The 20,377-nt window shown below is 40.0% G+C and overlaps 1 pseudogene; it reads left to right on the top strand.

Moving 5' to 3' along the window:
• Positions 1 to 1,021: 1,021 nt before the first annotated feature.
• Positions 1,022 to 19,341, top strand: LOC143406422 (putative ATP-dependent RNA helicase DDX47; annotated as a pseudogene).
• Positions 19,342 to 20,377: the final 1,036 nt, after the last annotated feature.

Here is a 20,377-nt window from a genome sequence, read left to right as displayed (position 1 = left end):
CATCTCAGGTGGACACAGGGACAGTAATTGGATGGCCCAGGGCCAACGACTGCATACACATACCCAGGTCCTTGGGTCCCAAGTAGAACGCGAATTATCCACTCCATTCTGCCTTCATAGAGAGAGTACTGAAACACTGAAGACTGGGTTGACGGGTCTGGCGCCCAGAGCCCGAGCACTTAGCTTTGTCTCTGGCGTGCTCCTATCTGAAGGCCACACTATTCATCCCAATTGACCCACCCTTTCCCTCTCTGCAAACTTGAGACTGTACAAACTTCAGACCTTGGCGGGGGTCACGTCAGATACTGGAGGCAGATAGATATGTGCTAGATTGGAATGTAGGGGTGCCCAGCGGCGGCAGCGATCCCATTAGTGTCCCCCAGCTCTATGGGCAGAAAGAACTCAGCCAGGAATCTCGACACTGGGTTGTGGCTGCAACAGCGGGAGTAGGTCCCTCGTGGGTGGACAGAAATCCTGCGGGGTGGAGGACGGAGGCTCAGCGTGTCCTGGGTAGGGGCACATGAAATTGGGTCGGGGCCGCAGGCGTGGCGTGGTCTCCCTCCGAGGACATCTGGGCTAAGAGCCAGGCTGGTGTCTCTTCTTCCCCCTCCCTCTTCTACGTCCCTCTTGGCGGAGTAGCTCAAGAGGATGCTACCTGTAGCCGGCCTCTGCCTTGGTTGCTGCACTCCCAGTCCAGGTAACAACCCGCAGCATTTTCTGGAACGCCAGTAATCCAACGCGTTTACGCCGGCAAGAGAAGGGGGAGTAGGTTCGAGTAGGCGGGAGGAATGATGGTGAATTACTCAAACCCCAGCAGCGCTTTGTCCTGCCCAAGGCTGCATTCGTGTGAGGAGAGCCCCAGGCGCTCCGGACCATCTCCTGCGTGGGACTTCTCCTTTCGAAAAGCAGCGCTGGTGATGTCTACCTCATTGCGAAGGTAAAGGGTGATAAAGGAACTCCCCAAATGAAAAGCTCCGGGCTATGTCAGAGATTGCCTCAAAAATGAAAATTCACGGGGGGTATGTGCTTGATTTTTGTGGACCGAGGCGCGGAGGGGGGGAATCTGCGTTTTTACCCCTGGGGTAATCTTGGTGCAGATAGTGCGGGGGACCTCACAGCAAGACGCCGGGGTGATGCGAAGCAGAAGGTGGGGCGGGTGGAGCCACTGTGCCCTCCAACCTGCTCTAAGGTTCAGCAGCTGGGCGTCAGACTTGCGATCAGGACTGCCTTTAAGACGTTCCCACCGGTGAGCTTGTCCACAGCCTCAGTGTGCCACCGCAGGCCCTGCTCAGAGGACCTCTCTGGGCCCTTCGAATAGTTTTGTTTCCTCTAATCTCATCGCGCGCGCTGTGCTGGTCCCCGGGCAACTCTGTCGCCCTCAGGTCCTTCCCAGCGATGAAGCTGCCAGGCCCCGCGGTACCCGGCGCTTTGGTGAGCATCTTTGCAGCCACCAATCCGGGCGGGGCCTTCGAGGGGCGTTGAGACCTCTGCCAACAGGGGACCAGGTGCCTGGGAGGCGGTCTCGCGGCTGGGGAGTGTTTGGGGTCGAGTGTCGCCGCTCTCGGATTTTGCAGCAGTTTGCAGGGAAACACAGGATCCTAGCTGAGGCCCACGTGCGGAGGCCACATTTTTCTCCCCGAGGACAGGGGCGTCGCTTCCTGCCGGCCTGGGCGGGGGTCAAGTCAGGCTTCCCAAGCCTCCGGGTTTGCGCCGGGCCTTGCTGCCAAGAAGAGCCACCTGCGGAGGCCTCCAGCGAGCGCCGAGCAGAACCCACACCTGGAACGTGCCCCTTCCCAGTTCCCTCCTCAAAGCCCTTTCCTTGCTGGTCTGAAATGGGGCGCGAGGCGGCCTCTCCCTTGGGTAGAAAGTAATGAAGTTGTCAGGGGTTCACAAGCAAACAGTGTTTGCTCGCCTTTACCTATCCAGGTGAATTATTTGCGGTGACTTCTAATTTCCTTCCGCGAAGAAAACCATGTCCTTCCCTCTTTCCACCCCCAGCCTTTTAGCTTAAATGCTTATGAAAAATTGATGGAAAAACATCTTCAGTGGCCTTTGGCTTCTCCTAGAAAAACAACCAAAACCCACACCTCACCAGTAATACTGAAAGCTTTAAAATTCAAGTCTTTATCCCAGGCTTTCCCTAGTTTTCAAACAGACAAACATGTGTGGACTTCAAAATGTCAGACTTGATATCTTGCTGTTTTACAGAGATGAGCTAGAAGAGGAAGGATTGAAAATGTAAAATGTTAATTTCAACAGAATTGGACTACCCGGTCTCCCCTTTTTCTTTCACTCAGCCATCTATTGGCTTTCTGAATGATCATGCCAGGGTTGAAAGTTTTTTTTTTTTTTTGCCAATATATTGGCAGTTTATGGGGGGTGGGGTAGAATATTGAGCTCATGAAATTCAACAAGAATACCATTAGAATTTTTTCTTATTTGTTGCTCCCCCTTGGTTTCTTTTACATGAAATTCCATATAAAATATAAGCTATTTATATAATGGTTTGCAGTGTTACTTTAACCAAAAATACAAAGAATGAAACAATTAAGGAGCACAAATAGGCATATTAATTAGCCCACCTTGCACATGCAGCTCTATGTTCTACATGGCACTTTTCATTACTACATGAGCTGTTAAATGTATAAAGGAGGTACATTTGTGGGCACATTAACACACTATGAGAACTTGAACGTGTTCATTTCCTGGCTTTTATGGGCCTGGTTGAGCTGTATGGGCATGCTTTACATGCACTCACATGCCCTGAACTCCCATTGACTTCTTGAGTCCTACCTCCGTGGATGCAGGGAAGCAAGCAGAAAATGGCACAATTAAGTAAGCTGGCCAGATCTAAGCTGTGCATGTGTGCCTGATGCTAACTGCATCCCACACTGGTCTTGACTCCAGGACAGAAGGAAGCTCTTGATTCCTGGTGAAGTTGGGCAAGGGTCCCCTTCTTCAAATGGTGGTCTTTGGCGAGACCACCACACAGCCATAGTTATATTGGAAGTATATTTTACCATGGGTTTGCCTGGGCTGTTTTCCCAACTTTTTTTTTTTTATAACAAATATGAAAACTAAATTGAAGCTTATTAACAGACTACCCAGTTCTTTCCTTCAGTGAAGTGGTTTGAAATAATGCTTATCCCCTCCCCATACAATGAGCCACTGGGGCTTTTACCTTGGATTTCTACACTTCTTTATTCTCAATCACAAAATTGAAAATAGTTTTAATAGGATAATTAGATCCCTACAAATGGACTCTAGCAAAGAATAGGTAATCGGACTTAGAGATAAATAATCTTAGGTCTTATTGGAATAATCTTAGGTCTTATTGGATGTTGCAATGTAAGATAATTAATTAATTTATATTACTTTCATTATAATAACATGCATAACTGAAGAAAATGAATCGTACATAACCTTATCTTCCATATTAGATATTTTTTTAGGTTTTTTTTTTTTTTTTTTTTTTGATACTAGGGATTTAACCCAGGGTCTTTATCACTGAGCTACATCTCTAGACCTTCTTATTTTATTTTTTTAATTTTAAGACAGACTCCCCAAGTTGCTGTGGCTGGCTTTGAATTTGCAATCCTTCTGCCTCAGCATCCCAGGTCTCTGGTATTACAGATGTGCTCCATCATGCCCCACTTAGTATTTTTTTTTTTTTAAATAGTGATCTAGCAAAATAAGAAGATTGTTTGAATCTGGAGTTAGAATAAAGAACAAGGCTTTAGAATTTTGCTTGACAGTGGACTATTTAAGAAAAACATAAAGTCAACATCAACATGAATTGTGAAATGAATGTTAAAATACTATTTGATTTACATTCAAGTGGCAAAAGGAAAATATATCTTTTTGTGTGTGTGTAATGCTGGGGATTGAAATACCCAGGGCCATGTACATGCAAGGCAAGCCCTCTACCAACTGAGCTATATCCCCTGCCCTACCATATCTGTTTTTAAGACAGGAAAGGGCAGCTGGGTGAGTTGGCAGATGCCTGTAATTCCAGTGATTCAGGCGGCGGAGGCAGGAGGATCTCAAGATTGAAGCCTGGGCAATTTAGCCCACCTCAAACAAACAAACAAATAAAAAATAGTGCTATGGATATAGTTCAGTGGTAGAGTATTCCTGAATTCAATCCCAATTTTTAAAAAATGATGCCAAATGGCTTTCAAGAAAAGTGAAACATATCCTTGTCATTTTAATGTTCTGTTTATTGAAATAGATAGCCAGATATTTTAAAGAAAAAGATTTTGCTTCCATTCTGTTTTGTTTGGGTTTTTGGTGGAAAAGTATTTATGAATGATACAAGTTTTCACATTTTATCTGATGATCATAATGTGCAGTCTATGACAAACTAACTGACATCTGAATTGAAAATTGACAGTTTTAGAAGATGTAACATCATTGTGATCTAAAACTTTCATTTAATAAAAAATAAATAAAATTAAACATAGAGATAACTGCTTCCATGACTAAGTACTTGCTATATGCTTGGCACCGTGCTTAGCATCTTGTAAACATTACATCATGTCCTCCTATGCAAGTCTTAAATTTCACCCACTTGACAGGTGAGGAAATAAAGGCTTAGAGAATGTAAGTAGATTGCTTACAGTCATATGGATAGTAAATGGTAAAACCCAGATCACTTAAGACCCAAGTTTTAGCCTCTTCTCTAAGCTGCATTCTTTCATTGATATGAAGGGCCATGTTCTGCTGAATAGACACTTGAGTTCATAGAAACTTGTATTTAAAAATGTTTACTAAATTAAAATGGTTCAGTCAAAATGGGAGAATTGGCATTAATATGGGCTTTGAGAAAATTACGTGGCTTTCAAGAAGGTGGTCTTATTTGCTAGGCCCAAAATGTTTTACTTTACTGTTCTGTTTTGAAATATTATTTTTTTGGAGCAAAACCAGTGGTAAGATTCAGAAAGGAAAATGCAATATAAAAGACGAAATATTGGAACATTTTCAAGTCATAAACTGGGGGATCCAGATTTGGAAAGTTAATATGCATATCAATTTCATATCAGATAATTCATAAGTCTGATAGATTTCTGTGCAGTCTTTCAGTTGAAAAAAATATTTTTTAAACATTTGTTTGCTAAAATGTGTAACTCCAAGGACCGAATTCCCTGGCTTGTGTACTGAAGATATTCAGCGTTTTGAGTGTTAAGAAGAGTTGAGAATTAATCCCTGAGAAAAATTCCTTCCATTTCCAAGTCTGCCAATGCAGGATTTTTAGAAAGGATAGTTGACCAAGGAAATTAAACTCTCTTTTACTATGCAGATGTCAAGAAAGAGCAGGGTCTTCAAAGCAAAGCTATGAAACAGAAAAAGTTTTTCTTCTCTTCCAAATATATTTCCCTCTTGGTGTTTGGTATCAAAATTACATTTGAGTTTTCTGTGAAGGTTTTAGTGTCTTTGTTCTTTGTTACTGTGTAGCATTAATTATAATAGCCAAGGAACATTAGTAAAACAACTTAAAAGTACAGCTATAATCTCTAATTCTCTACAATTATTTTAAAAAGCATACTGGAATTAACATACATACTATTTAGGTTGGATTTCAAATTTGATCCTAACAATCCCAGTTTAGAAACAGCAGAATTGTTTTGTGGTTGGAGATTCTTTATTTAATGGTAGTTATCAAATGTGATCAATGTTGCCTGAGTAGGTTAACGTGCCGTGCCGTCTTTTTAATAGGGAGCTATTGCTACTGGCTCACTGTCCTTAGACGTGCACTTTGGGTTGTTTTTCAGAGCTATGAGCGCTAATGAAGGCCAATTTAAAGCAATTTTCTTGAAGATTGCTGCTCAGCCCTGTCTGACTTGTAATTCCAACACTTATGCCAGGCAGGAGGGAGTGGTGTGAGGTTAGTAAATACAATTATATTAATATTGATATTATTTTAGTTGCTTAAGAGTTTGGTTATCTTTTAGGCAACCAGTCCTGTTAACAGAGAGCTGATATATTCAAGGAATACACTGCACCAATATGCTCACCATTCAAACAGACATTTAAGCTAAGTGTGCAAGAAACAGTGAGCATAAAAATTTAGTGTTTAGCCTGAGCTTGCTCTGAGCTGATGAAAAAGGGCAAAAGATTCTTTCTCTCTCTCTCTTTTAACTCCAGACTAATGGATGAGTCATTGGTATTTGTTATCTTAGCTGTGTCACTGCTCTGTTTACTATAAAATTGGGTTTTTAGTTTTTTGGAGAGGTGAGATTATTTGACCTTGTGACAGATGTCATTTGGGACCACGAGTTCTGAGACATGCACACGACTGCAGAAGGGCTGACTTACAGGCGAACCAAGTAGCTTGTGTTGGATGGAATGAAAACACACAATTCACCAAGCGGTTACCTCAGTGATTTCTGCACAGTGCAAACTCAGTAAGGTCTCTCTAGTTCAGTGATGTCATTATTAAGGAGGAAAAAAGAGAAAAGATGACTTTTACACATTTACTGTCTTTCTGAAGTCTCAGCCATTTTCAGGTTTCACTTTTCATTTTAAAAACAAAACCTCCCAGGCTTTTTTCAAAGAATTCGACTCATTCTTGCAACTACATTTAAAAAAAAAATTGCCTTTGGAACCTTAGGTACTTATATTTTGTAATATATGTTTACATGGGACTTAATTGGGTCTAGTATTAATATTTTATGTCTTTCATGTCCTTGAGATAAAAATGAAATAGATTTCTCTTAGGAGCAAAATGTATGTTAAAAACGATTTAAAAGACAATGATTAAAAAGTAATTATACAAACCAAGGTTTGTTGATGTTGTTTCTTATTTAAAACTATTGTCACAATGTTTGGCAGAGAAAAACGAGTCCTAGAGAGGAAAGTTTAGGGATATCTAATTTGCAACTAAAACCAGTAATTTGATACTTATAAATTATTTTGCAATTTTAGAGCTGTACCATGGAAATAAGTGATTTATCAAAGATATTTTGTGAGAATATATAAAAACAGATAATGAATGTCATATAAATATAACATTTGAAAAAATTACTTAACCATTTTTCTCTCCAAATTTCAATTGATATTGACACATTACAAGTTGCCCTTCTATGTAAACGCCATATTTTAGAGACAATTAAAATGAAATTTAAAATGAAGCAATTTGAATTTCCAAGGTTAAGTCAGTAATTTGTATTGGGTTTAATCATTTAATTTTTCATATTTGAATAATTGCTGGGTAAATCAGGTTAAATTTACCACTTTGGGCCTTTCCCCCACTCTGTACTTTGACTTGAATATAAAATTAACTGCTTTCTAAAAATTAAAACTTTGAGGTTGACATTTACAGCTTCTTTGACTCATAAGAAAAATGAGGTGTTTTGAGAGTGTAGTGAGCATTTTTGTCTGATACCCATTCGAAAAGAACTCCGTGCTTACTTTGGTAGTAAACAACTTGGAGCGATTTTCTTAAAGGTGATCCTTATGAAGGTATGAAACCATAACCTCTCATCAGTTTCTTTTTGTCTTTCCATATACGTAGGGACTAAGGAAGTGCCTGTGATTTATGACTATATAGTAACCTTATGGATGGTCTTTTTCATATTTCCCCCTTGGAAGCCATTAGATAATCTGTTTTTACATTACTGAATCAAACACTCAGTTCAATATTCTTTTTCAAGAACAGACCACATAATCATAGGATTATTGGACATCTCATAACTTTTAGAGGTGTTTTAAACCCATGCACGTTTATTCCTGTCCAGAGAGTTTCCTAGTTACAATCTTTAATTCTTGTTCTCAAAAGCAAACAAACAAAAAAATGTTACCCAAGATGCACATAAAACATGCATTAAAGGGGTTTCCTACTCTATGCTTTTTATTATCCTTCTACCTTACCACCCACCAGTGTTGTGGATTTAAGAGAGTCGACATAATTGAGTAAGTAAATTACCAAAAAACCTAGGCAGCTGCTGCAGACACCTAGCAAGAGACTGTGCCTTGGTTCTAATGTTCTCGTATTAGCACATTAAAACAAGCAGAAAGGGGCTCTTAATTACTTCGTGCTTTATGGGAGCACAATAAATTCCTTTTGTTGACCTTGCTGCTAACTCAATGGTGTTTTTGTGTAGTGCTGAATTAAGAGATATCAAAAGTCATAGATTGAAGGATTATTCTGAGTATTTAAGGAACGTGTAAGTAGGTAGTAATGAACCCCCGGCACAACCAAATCTGCTCGTCTGAATGCGAAAGTACCAGTTATTCAATATTTCAAACTGACAGCTTGTAAATGTAAATTTTATTAAATGCACAGTAATAAAAATTTGTAGGTTTCTGTCACTTTGAATTTTAGTGGCTCAAAACGAGGCCTCTAGCCTTTTAAATCACAGCAGGTAAAAGCAGAGCTCTCATGCATACAGCATTTACAAACAGGAACCTTTTTAGGTTTCACTCTGTGCCTTTGCTCACATAATATCCTTTTCAGGATTCAAGATGGATGTGTTATGTCACTAACAGGCCTGCGTTTTCCATCACCTTCATATCACAGTTCACAAAATGTTTCTCCTACCACCCTGATGGGGGTGGGGTGAGAGCACTCAATGTTCAGGAATATTAAAGAGATAAAAAAGAAAAGTAGATTTCCAAAGAAATAAGAAATAGTATTTTTATGTACAAGGTAAATTTGCACATAAAAAGTTAGTCAAGCTCATTCTAGTGCAGGTTATGGAAAACAGCAGACTGGGGTCATAAAATAAGCACATACTGAGAAAACATGATAGGGAATCAACTCTGGGTTCGATTTCCTAAAGATTTCTAAAACATGAATATATCAAGGCTCACTTTATTGGCCAAAATGATAATTTGTTTTTTTTTTTTATTTAAGGAAAATCCAGTGCTAGATTTAAATAGCAATTGTATCCAATGCTCTCACCTTGCTTAATAACAGAAGCGTTTCATTTCTGAATTTACTGTCCTATAGAGAAGTAGTTCCAGTTGATACCTGACCAATGTCAGTTTAAACAGTAATTGAATATGCAGTTTGTCAAGTGATATTACTTTACCTTGGTGAATATTGTTGCTATAAATGACTTTTCTGATGAGACTATGAGAAAGCGTTTGGCCACCTGCAGTTGTTAAATATCCCCCTGGCACTTTTTCTGAGAGTTGAAGTATTACCCTGTGTTTTGGCCACATTCCAGTTTGTACTAATGGCATTCATCCTTTCGAAGTTTCCTTTGCAGTTTTAATTGGATTCGACCCTTTTTTTCACTTTAAGGAGCCTTCCCCTTGAAACATTCCCAGTCTGGTAGTGAGGAGACAATCATCCTTTCTTTGCTAAATTTCTGGAGAGTATTACAATGTTCTATGCATTATCAAATTGAATTTCAACACTGTATTGTATTAGAAAGTTTTAGCATTTATAATTATGAATATTTTTATGTATACATAGACTCTTCCTTCAAATGTTTTTTACTTTTAGAATAATTTAAAGGATGTTGGAAAGCAACTATTGTAAATGCACAGACTCAACATCTTATTTTTAGAATAGTGGAACTCAAGAATGCCTTATAATAATTTATACACATATAAGAATTACGATTACCAAGACAGTAGTCACATATTAGGGGCCGGACTTTCCTTTTCATATTAAAAGTCAAAGCTCTTTCTCAAAGACCTGTCTGGATCAGCCAACATCTATTTGTAGCTATTACAGTTGTATACTCCTTGCTATTGCTACATCTATTGAATTGAAACTCAAATTATGTATAGAGGACATGTCCAGTACATAGTTCTTAAGGTTTTCTTAGCTAACTTGTTTATGTTTGAGAGACAGTCATTTTAAGAAAATTTAAGAAAATTTGTACTTCCAGTTTCTCACTTTCTCCTACCCTCTTGTTAGGATTACCAATACAGTCCACCTCTGTGCAGGATTGCATCCCTGGATTTGACTAACCATAGATAGAAAATGGGGGGGGAGGTGATTGCACCTGTACTGAACAGATGTTTTATTATCCCTGAACAACACAGTCTACAAGCTACTCACATAGCATTTGCATTTCATTAGTCTTTGTAAGTTATCTAGAGGTGACCTAAAGCATACAGGAGGATATGTGCAGGTTATAGGCAGACACTGCAGCATTCTACATAAGGGGCTTGAGCATACTCTGATTTTGAATATATCCTTTGGGGACCCTGAAACCAATCCCCCATGTATTCCAAAGGACAACTGTGTTTTGTGGAGCACTGTGGAAAGGAGGGAAGTGGAGTAAAAATACAGGAATGGCCTTTAAAATCATGGATTTTTAGAGATGGAATTTCAGAGTTTGCATCTGGTAACCTCAGTATAATCTATAGTTTCTTCTTTTGCTCTCAAGTTGCATAAGTGATTATTACAAATCATAAGCTAAGAGATATAAAATAATTTAGTCTTTCTTCTCCCCTGCCCTGCTTCCAGGCCCCAATCCTAACACCCTTCGCAGTGGTGAGTACCCATGTTACCTCAGCATGTCTTCTAACAGACACAAATGCATTTGAATACATTTTTATTTTTGTGTAATTTATTTCCTATGTAAGTAGAATTATACCATACCTGTTGTGTAACTTGCTTTTATTTTGTTTTCTGTGTTGGAGCTCAAACCCAGGGCCTTGCACATGTTTGGCAAGTGCTCCATCACTGATTGCACCACTAACCCCTCTGCTTTTATTTTTGCCTTGTAGTCTTACTTAAAGAGGTTTCCATATTAGTACATGTAGGGACACAATTAATTTTAATTGGACATGTAACTGCATACTTTAGGTGCTCCCTACCTGCTTTGCTGAATGTTTCAGTACAATAGCTGGGACCTTTGCCTGACCCTCTTTATATATATATGTGGACTTGTTGCTGGAAAATAAATGCCTATGCAGTGTGCTACATTTATCTCATTTTGTAGTTGAGGTAAGACAGGCTTCATAGAGATCAATGATCGAAGGACACATACTTTTGGCAAAGCCAAAATCAAAGCTGGGGTCTTCCAACTTTTACTTCCAAATTTTACTGAACTTTTAGTCTGAAATCACACATGGTGGTCCCCAGGATGTTCTGTCCTTTCTTGACTGCATCTTCCTCAGAGGTGGGAGTATCTGCATCTGACTGCTCATGGCTGCATCTCTCGCTGAGAACAGCTCTCAGCTGCAGAGCACTGCTTGGGCCAAGGTGTACCCCCTCCCAGAGCTTGTCCCATGATGAGTGACTGACTTGTGCAAGAATTCAAAGAACTGGCTTCCTTGTTTCAATTTGGGACAACTCAGAAGAGCCACCCCACTCCAGAATACCTTGCTGGATGGAATGAGGGAGGCCTCTGTCTTATTCATATTCAGGGTCAGCTTCTCACTGGATTCAGCAGAGACTTCCTGGCAGGAATAGCTCACAGTAGCACCTGCTCATCAAATTTCTGCAGACAATTCTCGGGCTCAGAGATCGTTTCCAGTGTAGGGAAGGAAAAAACAAAACCAAAACAACAACAAAAAAAAAACTCTTTTCTTCTAAACCTTTAGAGTTTTGGCTGGGGACTCTATAACAAAATGCAGACCAACAAGAGAAAAGCAGAGGTTTACTAATATGTATATTTAACATATAATGGATGAAACTCAGGGATGAATAATTCAACAGAGGTGGCTAGAATTTGGGCTAACTACCACCTTCGGTTAACAAAAAGAAGGGTGTAAATTGTGGGAAGGGAACCAGGAAAGGAATGGTAAGCAAGAGTAAGGCTTGTTGTGCAGATTTGTCAGTGCCTTTATTGATAAGTGCCTTTGGCAACTAAGAATCATCCTTCTCTTCCTAGTCCAGAGACACACAGAGATGATGTTTTCCTTTGAGTATAAATTTCTGCCAAGGCCAGTTCTTTATCTTGTTAGGATTACCAATACAGTCTGCCTCTGTGCAGGACTGCATCCTGGATTCAACTAACAGTAGATGGGAAATAGGGAGGGGAGATTGCGCTGGTACTGAACAGTTTTTTTTGTTCTCCCTAAACAACACAGCTTACCAACTACTCAGATAGCATTTGCATTTTTTTTTTAGTTTTTTAGTTATTGTAAGTCATTTATACCCTTTATAAAAGGGTAATTGATACTCTTTTTAGAGCTGCTTCTTTGTGTGCTGTTTCTTAACAGTAATCAACTTAAAATAATTCTTATACCTAGGAGGTATGTTTCAGGTGGCCTATGCCAATCTCTTGTGGTTACTTGTGGTTTGGGATGGCACATTCTGGTCTCCTACACTAGGAAACCCATTCCAAGATATCATACAGCTTCCCATATGCCTTCCCCACATGTGAATTTGGAATTTCAGAGACAGAATGAGAAATGATGTTCTGTTACTGGAGTGTCACTGGAGTGAGTAATTCCTTTAGACCGTAGAGCCTAGAAGTACTAGAAGAATAGTGCAGAAAGAGAAGAAGAAATGAAAGGAGAGATCCAGAAATGAGAGCAGCTGTTCAAATTGTTAAGAGGGCGGAGGAAAAACATCAAGAATAAACAGGTGAATGCGTGCATTAGGGTGGAGACATTTTATTCACCAGAGTGAGCTTGGGTTAGGGATAAGAGTAATACAGTTGATGCTTTTCTACTCCCCACCCCTTTAAGACATACACACCAAACCCTAATACATGGATGCAGGCTATCACCAAGAGCACAGAGAGAAAGCAAATGATAAGAGTCAGACAAATCTAGAATCCTAAGAGAAATCAAGAAGGAAAATGAAGGCAGGGTAGCTGGGTGCCATAAGGGAAAACAAGCTGAAAGAGAGTGACCCAGGTTAAAGGGAAAGTTGGAACATAATTTATGAAGGACAGGAAAGCATAAAAGGGTAATGCTCTCAATGGAGTATACAATTTAAGTCACCCTCCCTCACTCTTTATCATCCTCCTCACATGGAATCCTGGGTAGTGACCCTGATCTGAGTTCCAGGGTAGACCTGGAATGAACCCTGAAACAGTTTTTTGTTTTTTGTTTTTTGTTTTTTGTTTTGGAATTGGGAATCACTTGGTGATAGAGAATTTATTTCTGATGTAAGTGAAATTACAGTTATATAAGTCTGGGAGTTGGGGCAAGGCTATGTTACAGAGTGGGGCAAGGAAGCAGAGAATGCCAGGCTAAATAGAGAGAGTGGAATAAACTACATGCATGGGGAAAAATTAAAAGGAACAACAGTACTCTCTTGCCCCCCAGGTATACAGATTCTGCGTGCATCCTGTAGGAGCTTTCATTCATTTGGTCCTTTGGTTCTGAAGGACACTGCTATATCTAAGAAATTTATCTCGCTAAATTTCCCAGGCTGGTCTCAAATTTACAATCCTCTTGCCTCAGCCTCCCGAGTAGCTTGGGTTACAGCTGTGTGCCACCATGCCAGGCCATATAACTACTTTAATAAAAAGGGGTTTAACCTAAGGATGGTGGTACTTGAATGTGTGCTTTCTGCTTACATCTTCTCAGGAGGCTCTCTCTGGGAACACAGCCATCATGCTATGAGAAAATGGAAGACACATTGAGAGAGGACATGTTAGTGCTCCCATTGTGGGTCCTAACTAAGCCAAGTCTTCAAATCACCTAGCACAGAACCTGGACATTGAATGAAGAGGACTCCAGATTGTTCAAGGCCCCAGGCATTTCTGTTGTTTCTGTCATTTGAGTTTTTTTTTTTTTTTTTTTTTTACCTGTAGAGCCAACATTGCACAATAGAGAAGAGTCACCTCTACTGTGCTGTGCCCAACTTCCTGCCCTACAGAATCCCTGAAGGTGATAAATGGTTGTTGTCTTATGCTACTAGTTTGTGAAGATTTTTACTGTGGCAACACTCATTAAAGTAATGAGTCATGGTTCTTTAACATCCTGTAAAATTAATTTAGTGGGACACTATAAATCAAACTAAAAATTATAATGTTTGCATTGTATTGTTTTTGTTTTGTGCTGCTTTATTAGAATACCACAACCTAGCTAACTTACAAAGGACAGGAATTTGGATTGGAAAATCCAAGATCAAGGTTTGGTGTTCTGTGAGGAATGGGCTCCACTTCTAAGATGGTGCCTTGAATATTGTATCCTCTGGTGGAAGGAGTCCTGTTCCTCAAATGCCAGAAGATCAGAAGAGAACAAGCATTTGATTCCTTTTTAGAGGCTCATTCATCCATTTACGAAGGGGAGGCCCTGTCTCTTTTTACTGTTGCATAGTGAACTAAGTTTCAACCTGAGTTTCAGAGAGATCAAAAACATTCAAACTAGAGCATATATTTTGGGATGTTATTCAAACATGATAAATTTGATATTACAAGTGGTCGCACTCTGTGGCTATAGTTTGGAAGGGTTGGGATCCAAGGAGATAAATGTTCCGATGAAGCAGTTGGAGAGATTTGAAGAGAAATCCACAAACTCGAGGATAAATGTGTGAAAAAAACATTTTTAATGAAAAATGGAAAAAAAAGATAAAGGTGAGTCTTTGTTGTGGGAACAGATTCCAGTTTACGTGACAACTGGAAGACAAACGGAAGTCGCTTTTGATAGATTGCATAGTCACTTTCAAAAGAGAGTTTCTGCAGAGTGGTTGAGAAGAGGACCTCTGAAGACTGGGCTTCTTTGAGGTCTTCACTTAGACAGATATCATCATCAACCTAAGCTGAGTTATCCTTGTCTATAAAATGGGGATGATGATACCTGTTTCATAGAATTGTTAAAGAAATTAAGTGAACTAGTGTGCATCACTGAGTATAGGGCCTGGTCCATAATGTGAGTTCAAAATTTAAATGAAATGTAGGAGATTCAATATTTTATATTCTAGCTTACTTCTAAACCACAGGGGAATTAGAATTCTGAGACCTCTCAAGCTCCTTATCCACACCATGGTGTGTTACATTTTGTGTGTGACTCTGATGGAGTTGTCACTTCTAGGATTAGGGACAGAGACTTTAAGAAAAGCTACTGATTCTGACTAGGCCTGACCTACTCAGATGGGTCTGTTTTTGTTTCTCGTTGGCACATTATGAACAAACATACTAGTGGGATCATTGTTACATATTTGTACATGTATATGAGAGAACAATATGATTCGGTCAGTTTTGTTCCCCAGTAGCTCCACTTTCCCTCCCGCCTCTTGCCTCTAGTGTCCTTCCACTACTCAACTGATCTCCTTCCATTTTCATGAATCAGATGGATCCTTCAAAGACTTGGGCCCTTCCTCATGAAAGAGATTTCAAGCATGAGAGGGATTTGACCCAGGAACTCTCAGTGTTTGCTTTGAAGATAGAGGGGAGCCATATAGTAAGGGAAACAGATGGGAGAGTTACCCCAGTTGCCATCAGCAAAGAAACAAAGACCTTGATTTTACCATAGTAAGGAACCAAACCCAGCTGCAACCCCATGAGCTTGAAAGAGGACACCAGATCAGGTGGGAATGTAGCCTAGTTATCACCTTGATTTTAGCCTTGAAGAACCCTTATTAGAGAATCCAGCCATATTGTGCCCAGACACATAAATGAATGCAATGCAATTTCAAGTCACAAAGTTTGCAGTCACTTGTTATGCATTAATAGAAAGTTAATGTTTTTTCTTACTCATAGGAGCTTCAGAACAGAGTGATCTTGTCCTTTGGAATTTGGAATTTGGAGGTGACCTTGGGCATAGAGGGTATTCTAGATTACAGGAAAACAATGCATGTGTAGTCTCATGATTTGAGACTGGAAAAAAATGAAGTGTTTCAAGAGGTTGGAGTTAGTTATGAAATTCTAGAAGAAAGTTTGGTAGTTCCTTTGTAAACAATGCTAACGGAGATTAAATAAGTTATTTTAAAAAATAAATATTTGCATAGAGAACTTTCTGAGAACATTAAAACATAAAAATAATTAAAAAATAAAAGATGGGAGGGGGGCTATTGGTCAAGGATGTACATGTAGCACAAAATTGTGAGAATATGAGGACGATGACAGTGAAAATTTGTTTTAAAATTGAAAGTTTCGAAGTATGCTTGGAAGTTCAAGTAAAATAAAGGGAAAACAAACCACGGGTAGAGAAGGGTGTTTTACATTGCTGAGACCAAAATACCTGACAAGAATGGTTTAGAGGAGGGAAAGTTTATTTTGGCTCATGGTTTCAGAGACTTAGTCCATGATTGGCTGATGCCATTGCTCTGAGCTGAAGATGAGGTAGCACATCATGGCGGAAGGGTGTGAGTGAGAGAAGCTGCTCCATTCATGGCTGGCCAGGAAGCAGAGAGAGGGAAGAGGGAAGGGCCAGGGTAGATGAGGCCTTCCAGGACATGCCCCTAGTGACCTCCCTCCACTAGCCACACCCCACCTGCCTTCAGTCACTATCCAGCCCATTCAAACTAGGATGGAGTGATTAGGTTAGAGTTCTCATTAAGTAACCATTTCACTTCTGAATATTTCTGCATTAACACAGGAGGTATTGGGGGACACCTCATATCCAAATACCTCATATCCAATGGGGTTTAATGCTCTGAGATGATGGAGAGTGCCACTCAACCTCTTTGGTTCTGCACAAAAAAGGAGAATATTTCTCATTTAAATATTGAATGTAGTGGAGTTTAATGTATTGGCCCATCATGAATACTGTCTCCTTATCTTCTTTGTTGTGTGGTTTAGATTTTATATATCCTAGAAATTAATGCTCTATCTGAGATGCAGATGGCAAAGATATTCTCCCATTCTGATCCACTTTGAGTTTTGTGCAGGGTGAGATATAGGGGTTTGCTTTCATTTTGTTACATATGGATTTCCATTTTCTCAGCACCATTTGTTTAAGAGGCTATCTTTTCTCCAGTGTATGTTTATGGTGCTATTTTCTGTTATGAGATAACCGTATTTATGTGGGTTAGTCTCTGTGTCTTCTGTTCTGTACCACTCGTCTTCATGTCTGTTTTTTAGTTATTTTTTTAAGTTGTAGATAGACACAAAAATCTTTATTTTATGTATTTTTATATAGTACTGAAGACTGAACTCAGTGCCTCACGTGACCCAGGCAAGTGCTCTTCCACTGAGCTACATCCCCAGCTCCTTGATGTCTATTTTGGTGCCAACACCATGATGTTTTTGTTAGTCCATCTTTGTAGTGTGATTTAAGGTCTGATATTGTAATGCCTCCTGCTTCATTTTTCTCACTGAGGATTCCTTTGGCTATTCTGGTCTCTCATTTTTCCAAATGAAATTCATGACTACTTTTTCTATTTCTATGAAGCATGTGTCATTGGACTCTACCACAGTCCGACTGCAGCAAAATAAACCGGTTATTTTGAGGTGACGAACAACTTGTGTAGATTGATACAGCAGGAGTGGGAGCCGTTTATTGTAGGACAGGAGTGGTATTTATACATTTCACACAACTTATCTTAACTAGCATAAAATAGATACAGCAGTCAACCAATAAGGAATCTCCACACTTAATGACTCGGTGGAGTTACTTCACAAACTACTCCCTCTGGCATTTTGCCAGGCACCATCCAGACTTGTTTACAGACTCTAACAAGACTCTTAACAGGAATTGTATTAAAAAGGTATAGTTCTTTTGGCAGTATGGCTATTTTGACAATATTAATTCTGTCTATCTGAGATATATCCTTTATTAATATTTATTTTTTAGTTGTAGGTGGACAAAATACCTTTATTTCATTTTTATGTGGTTCTGAGAATCGAACCCAGTGCCTCACGCATGCTAATCAAGTGTACTACCTCTGAGTCACAACCCCAGTCCTGAGATATATTCTTAAATGAATTATACTTCTTATGCTATCATGAAAGCCTTTTATTTTCACTTAGTTTTCTAGTTAGTTATTGTACATAGAACTGCAATTGAGTTTTGAATATGTGGATACTGAATTTGAGTCCCAGAGACTGGCTTAATTCACTTCTAAAGCTAATCATTCATCTATAGTGCTTTTGGATTTTCATTGTCAACATCAATAATGAGAATTTTGTTTTTTCATTTTCTGAAGTTATGGTGCTAGCCAGGGCTCCTGGTGTATCAATGTGGAATGTTAGTGGAAATTATTTTCTTCCTAACCTCAAATGGAAAACTCAACATTTACCACTATGTATCATATTGCTATAAGCTTTTTGAAAATTCCTTAATCAGATTAGGGAACTTCCCTTATGTTTCTAGTTTGCAGAAAGAATTTTAAAGAAATCATGAATGGAGGTTGGAGGAGCAGGATTCCCCTGGTGAGTCATCCCGGCTGGTAGTAGAGGAGGAGGAAACAAAACATTAAAAGACCTGGGTATGACAGATGTATTGTGATCAGTTGAGGCGGACAAAGCCCACCAAGATCCATACTGAAGCTATGCCTCTGGCCCTACAAGGTTGAGATATCATGATGCAGGGGGAAACATGCTATGGAAAAACAGGGGCCCTGACAGCCCACCCTGAATGTCCCGCTGCAGGCACCACAGGGTTGGTTTGCCCACATGCTCAGCCCCCACTCAGGAGTGGGCCTTTCAGATCTCAGAGCCCTTTGAAGCCCTGGGGTCCTCTATTAGAGTGCAGAGTGCTGTGACTGTAGGTGCAATCCTATTAAACGTCCCAATCTCTAGCCCCGGAAAAACAAATAAACCATGCATGCACACACACACACACACACACACACAGCCCCACATATAATAAAATAATGGGTTGACAAGATCCTCAAAGTGGTCCCTCAAGGTTGGAAAACATTTCTCTGCTGACATTACCCAGAAGGTACAAAAACTTTGGAGAGCAACTCTGAAGAATTCTGTAAAATCCTTTGAATTTACTGTTTCCTCTAAATACCAGAGGTTGGAAACTTACAGCAATGTTATCTTATTATTCCCTCTAAATTCCAGGATACCTACCTGGTTTATATTGTAAAGGAATTGGCTGGAAACCCCATGGTATTCTGCAGCACCTGTAATAATACTCAGAGAACAGCTTTGCTACTTTGAAATCTTGGATTTACTGCTACCCGCTCCATGGACAGTTGAGTTAGAGCAAGTGCCTAGGATTGCTGAATAAGGTTAAGGCCGAGGCTTGCTCCATTCTTCTGGCAACTGATGTTGCCAGCAGAGGTTTGGACATCCCTCATGTGGATGCTGTGGTCACCTTGGACATCCGCCTCGTTCCAGTGATTACATCTATGGAATAGGTCGAACAGCCACTGCTGGACACTCTGGAAAGATGAGAGTTTTTGTCACACAGTATGATTGCAACTCTTCCAGCACACAGAACATTTAATTGGGGTAAAAAAACTGCTTGTCTTTCCAACACAGGATGACAAGGTTATGAAGTTGATAGGAAAAAGTGACTTAAGACCAAAGATTTGCCCTGATGGAGTTAAGGGAACATGGAGCAAAAAAGAAATGCACTTAAGTGTCACAACACATGACTAAATCATTCATGGTCACTCCAGGTGAATTTGGGTTGGCATGAAATAATTACATAGATCCTTTTTCCTAGGGTCCAGTGATGGATTTCTCTTGACCTTAAGGGTCTGTTGGAAAGAGAGAGAGCCACCTGAATCTTTTATAATTATATAGGGAGGACACACAAAGGGAGATTTGATAGAATGTTTTTTCCAAATAAGGCCAATGGTCAGGTTTCAGGGGGTTGAGTCTTGTGGTCAGTAGATGGATTGACATCTTGGCAAGTCACACCCATCTCAGGTGCTGTGTGGGAACACAGGCAGAGCAAGAGAAAAATTCACACGTGTGTTGCACGGCCCAAAGAGCCTGCAACACAGGCCAGTCCTCTCACACACTCCAACACTCATAGCTCCCCCACACAGCCCATAGCTGACCGGTGACACATAAGAAAATGCTGGAGAGAATGATGACACAGAGGGTGTTGTTGGCAGTAGAAATGAGGTGGCTGAAGAGAGAGCAAGACTGTTAATCACTTGGATGAAGACTTGAGTTCTGCTTTCTCTCTGTAAAATGGAATCACAGAAAAGAATGAAACCCCTCCAACAGAGTTCCTCGGATTGAAATCTGTCCAAATTATGTCCAGAAACTGCCAACCCTGTGCTCATTCCCCTTTCTGAGCATTGGGGTATCACTGCTGCAAGATTATTGGCCAGGTTGTTTCTGCTTTTCAGCTTTGATGCCTTGCTCAGGACACGAGGGGATGTGCCTCTCTGTCATGTCACAGAGACCTTTCACCTTTGGCAGCTGCAAGTTGAGGACTGGGCTGATGAATTATGTGACCTGCAACTGTAAAGGAAAGGATTGTGCACCCATAAATGGGATCAAAGACATTGGAGCCTGTGCTTCCTTAGACCCCATGTGACACAATACATTTAAATTTTATTGAAAAAATTATGAATAGATTTTCAATTCTATTGAATTATGATACTTCCCTCTTTGCATCTATTAAGATGGTTATCATTTTTCTTTTAAATTTTAAATCT

Source organism: Callospermophilus lateralis, chromosome 8 (assembly GCF_048772815.1).
Source record: "Callospermophilus lateralis isolate mCalLat2 chromosome 8, mCalLat2.hap1, whole genome shotgun sequence".
NCBI lineage: Eukaryota > Metazoa > Chordata > Mammalia > Rodentia > Sciuridae > Callospermophilus > Callospermophilus lateralis.
This window is presented reverse-complemented; position numbering and strand designations above follow the sequence as displayed.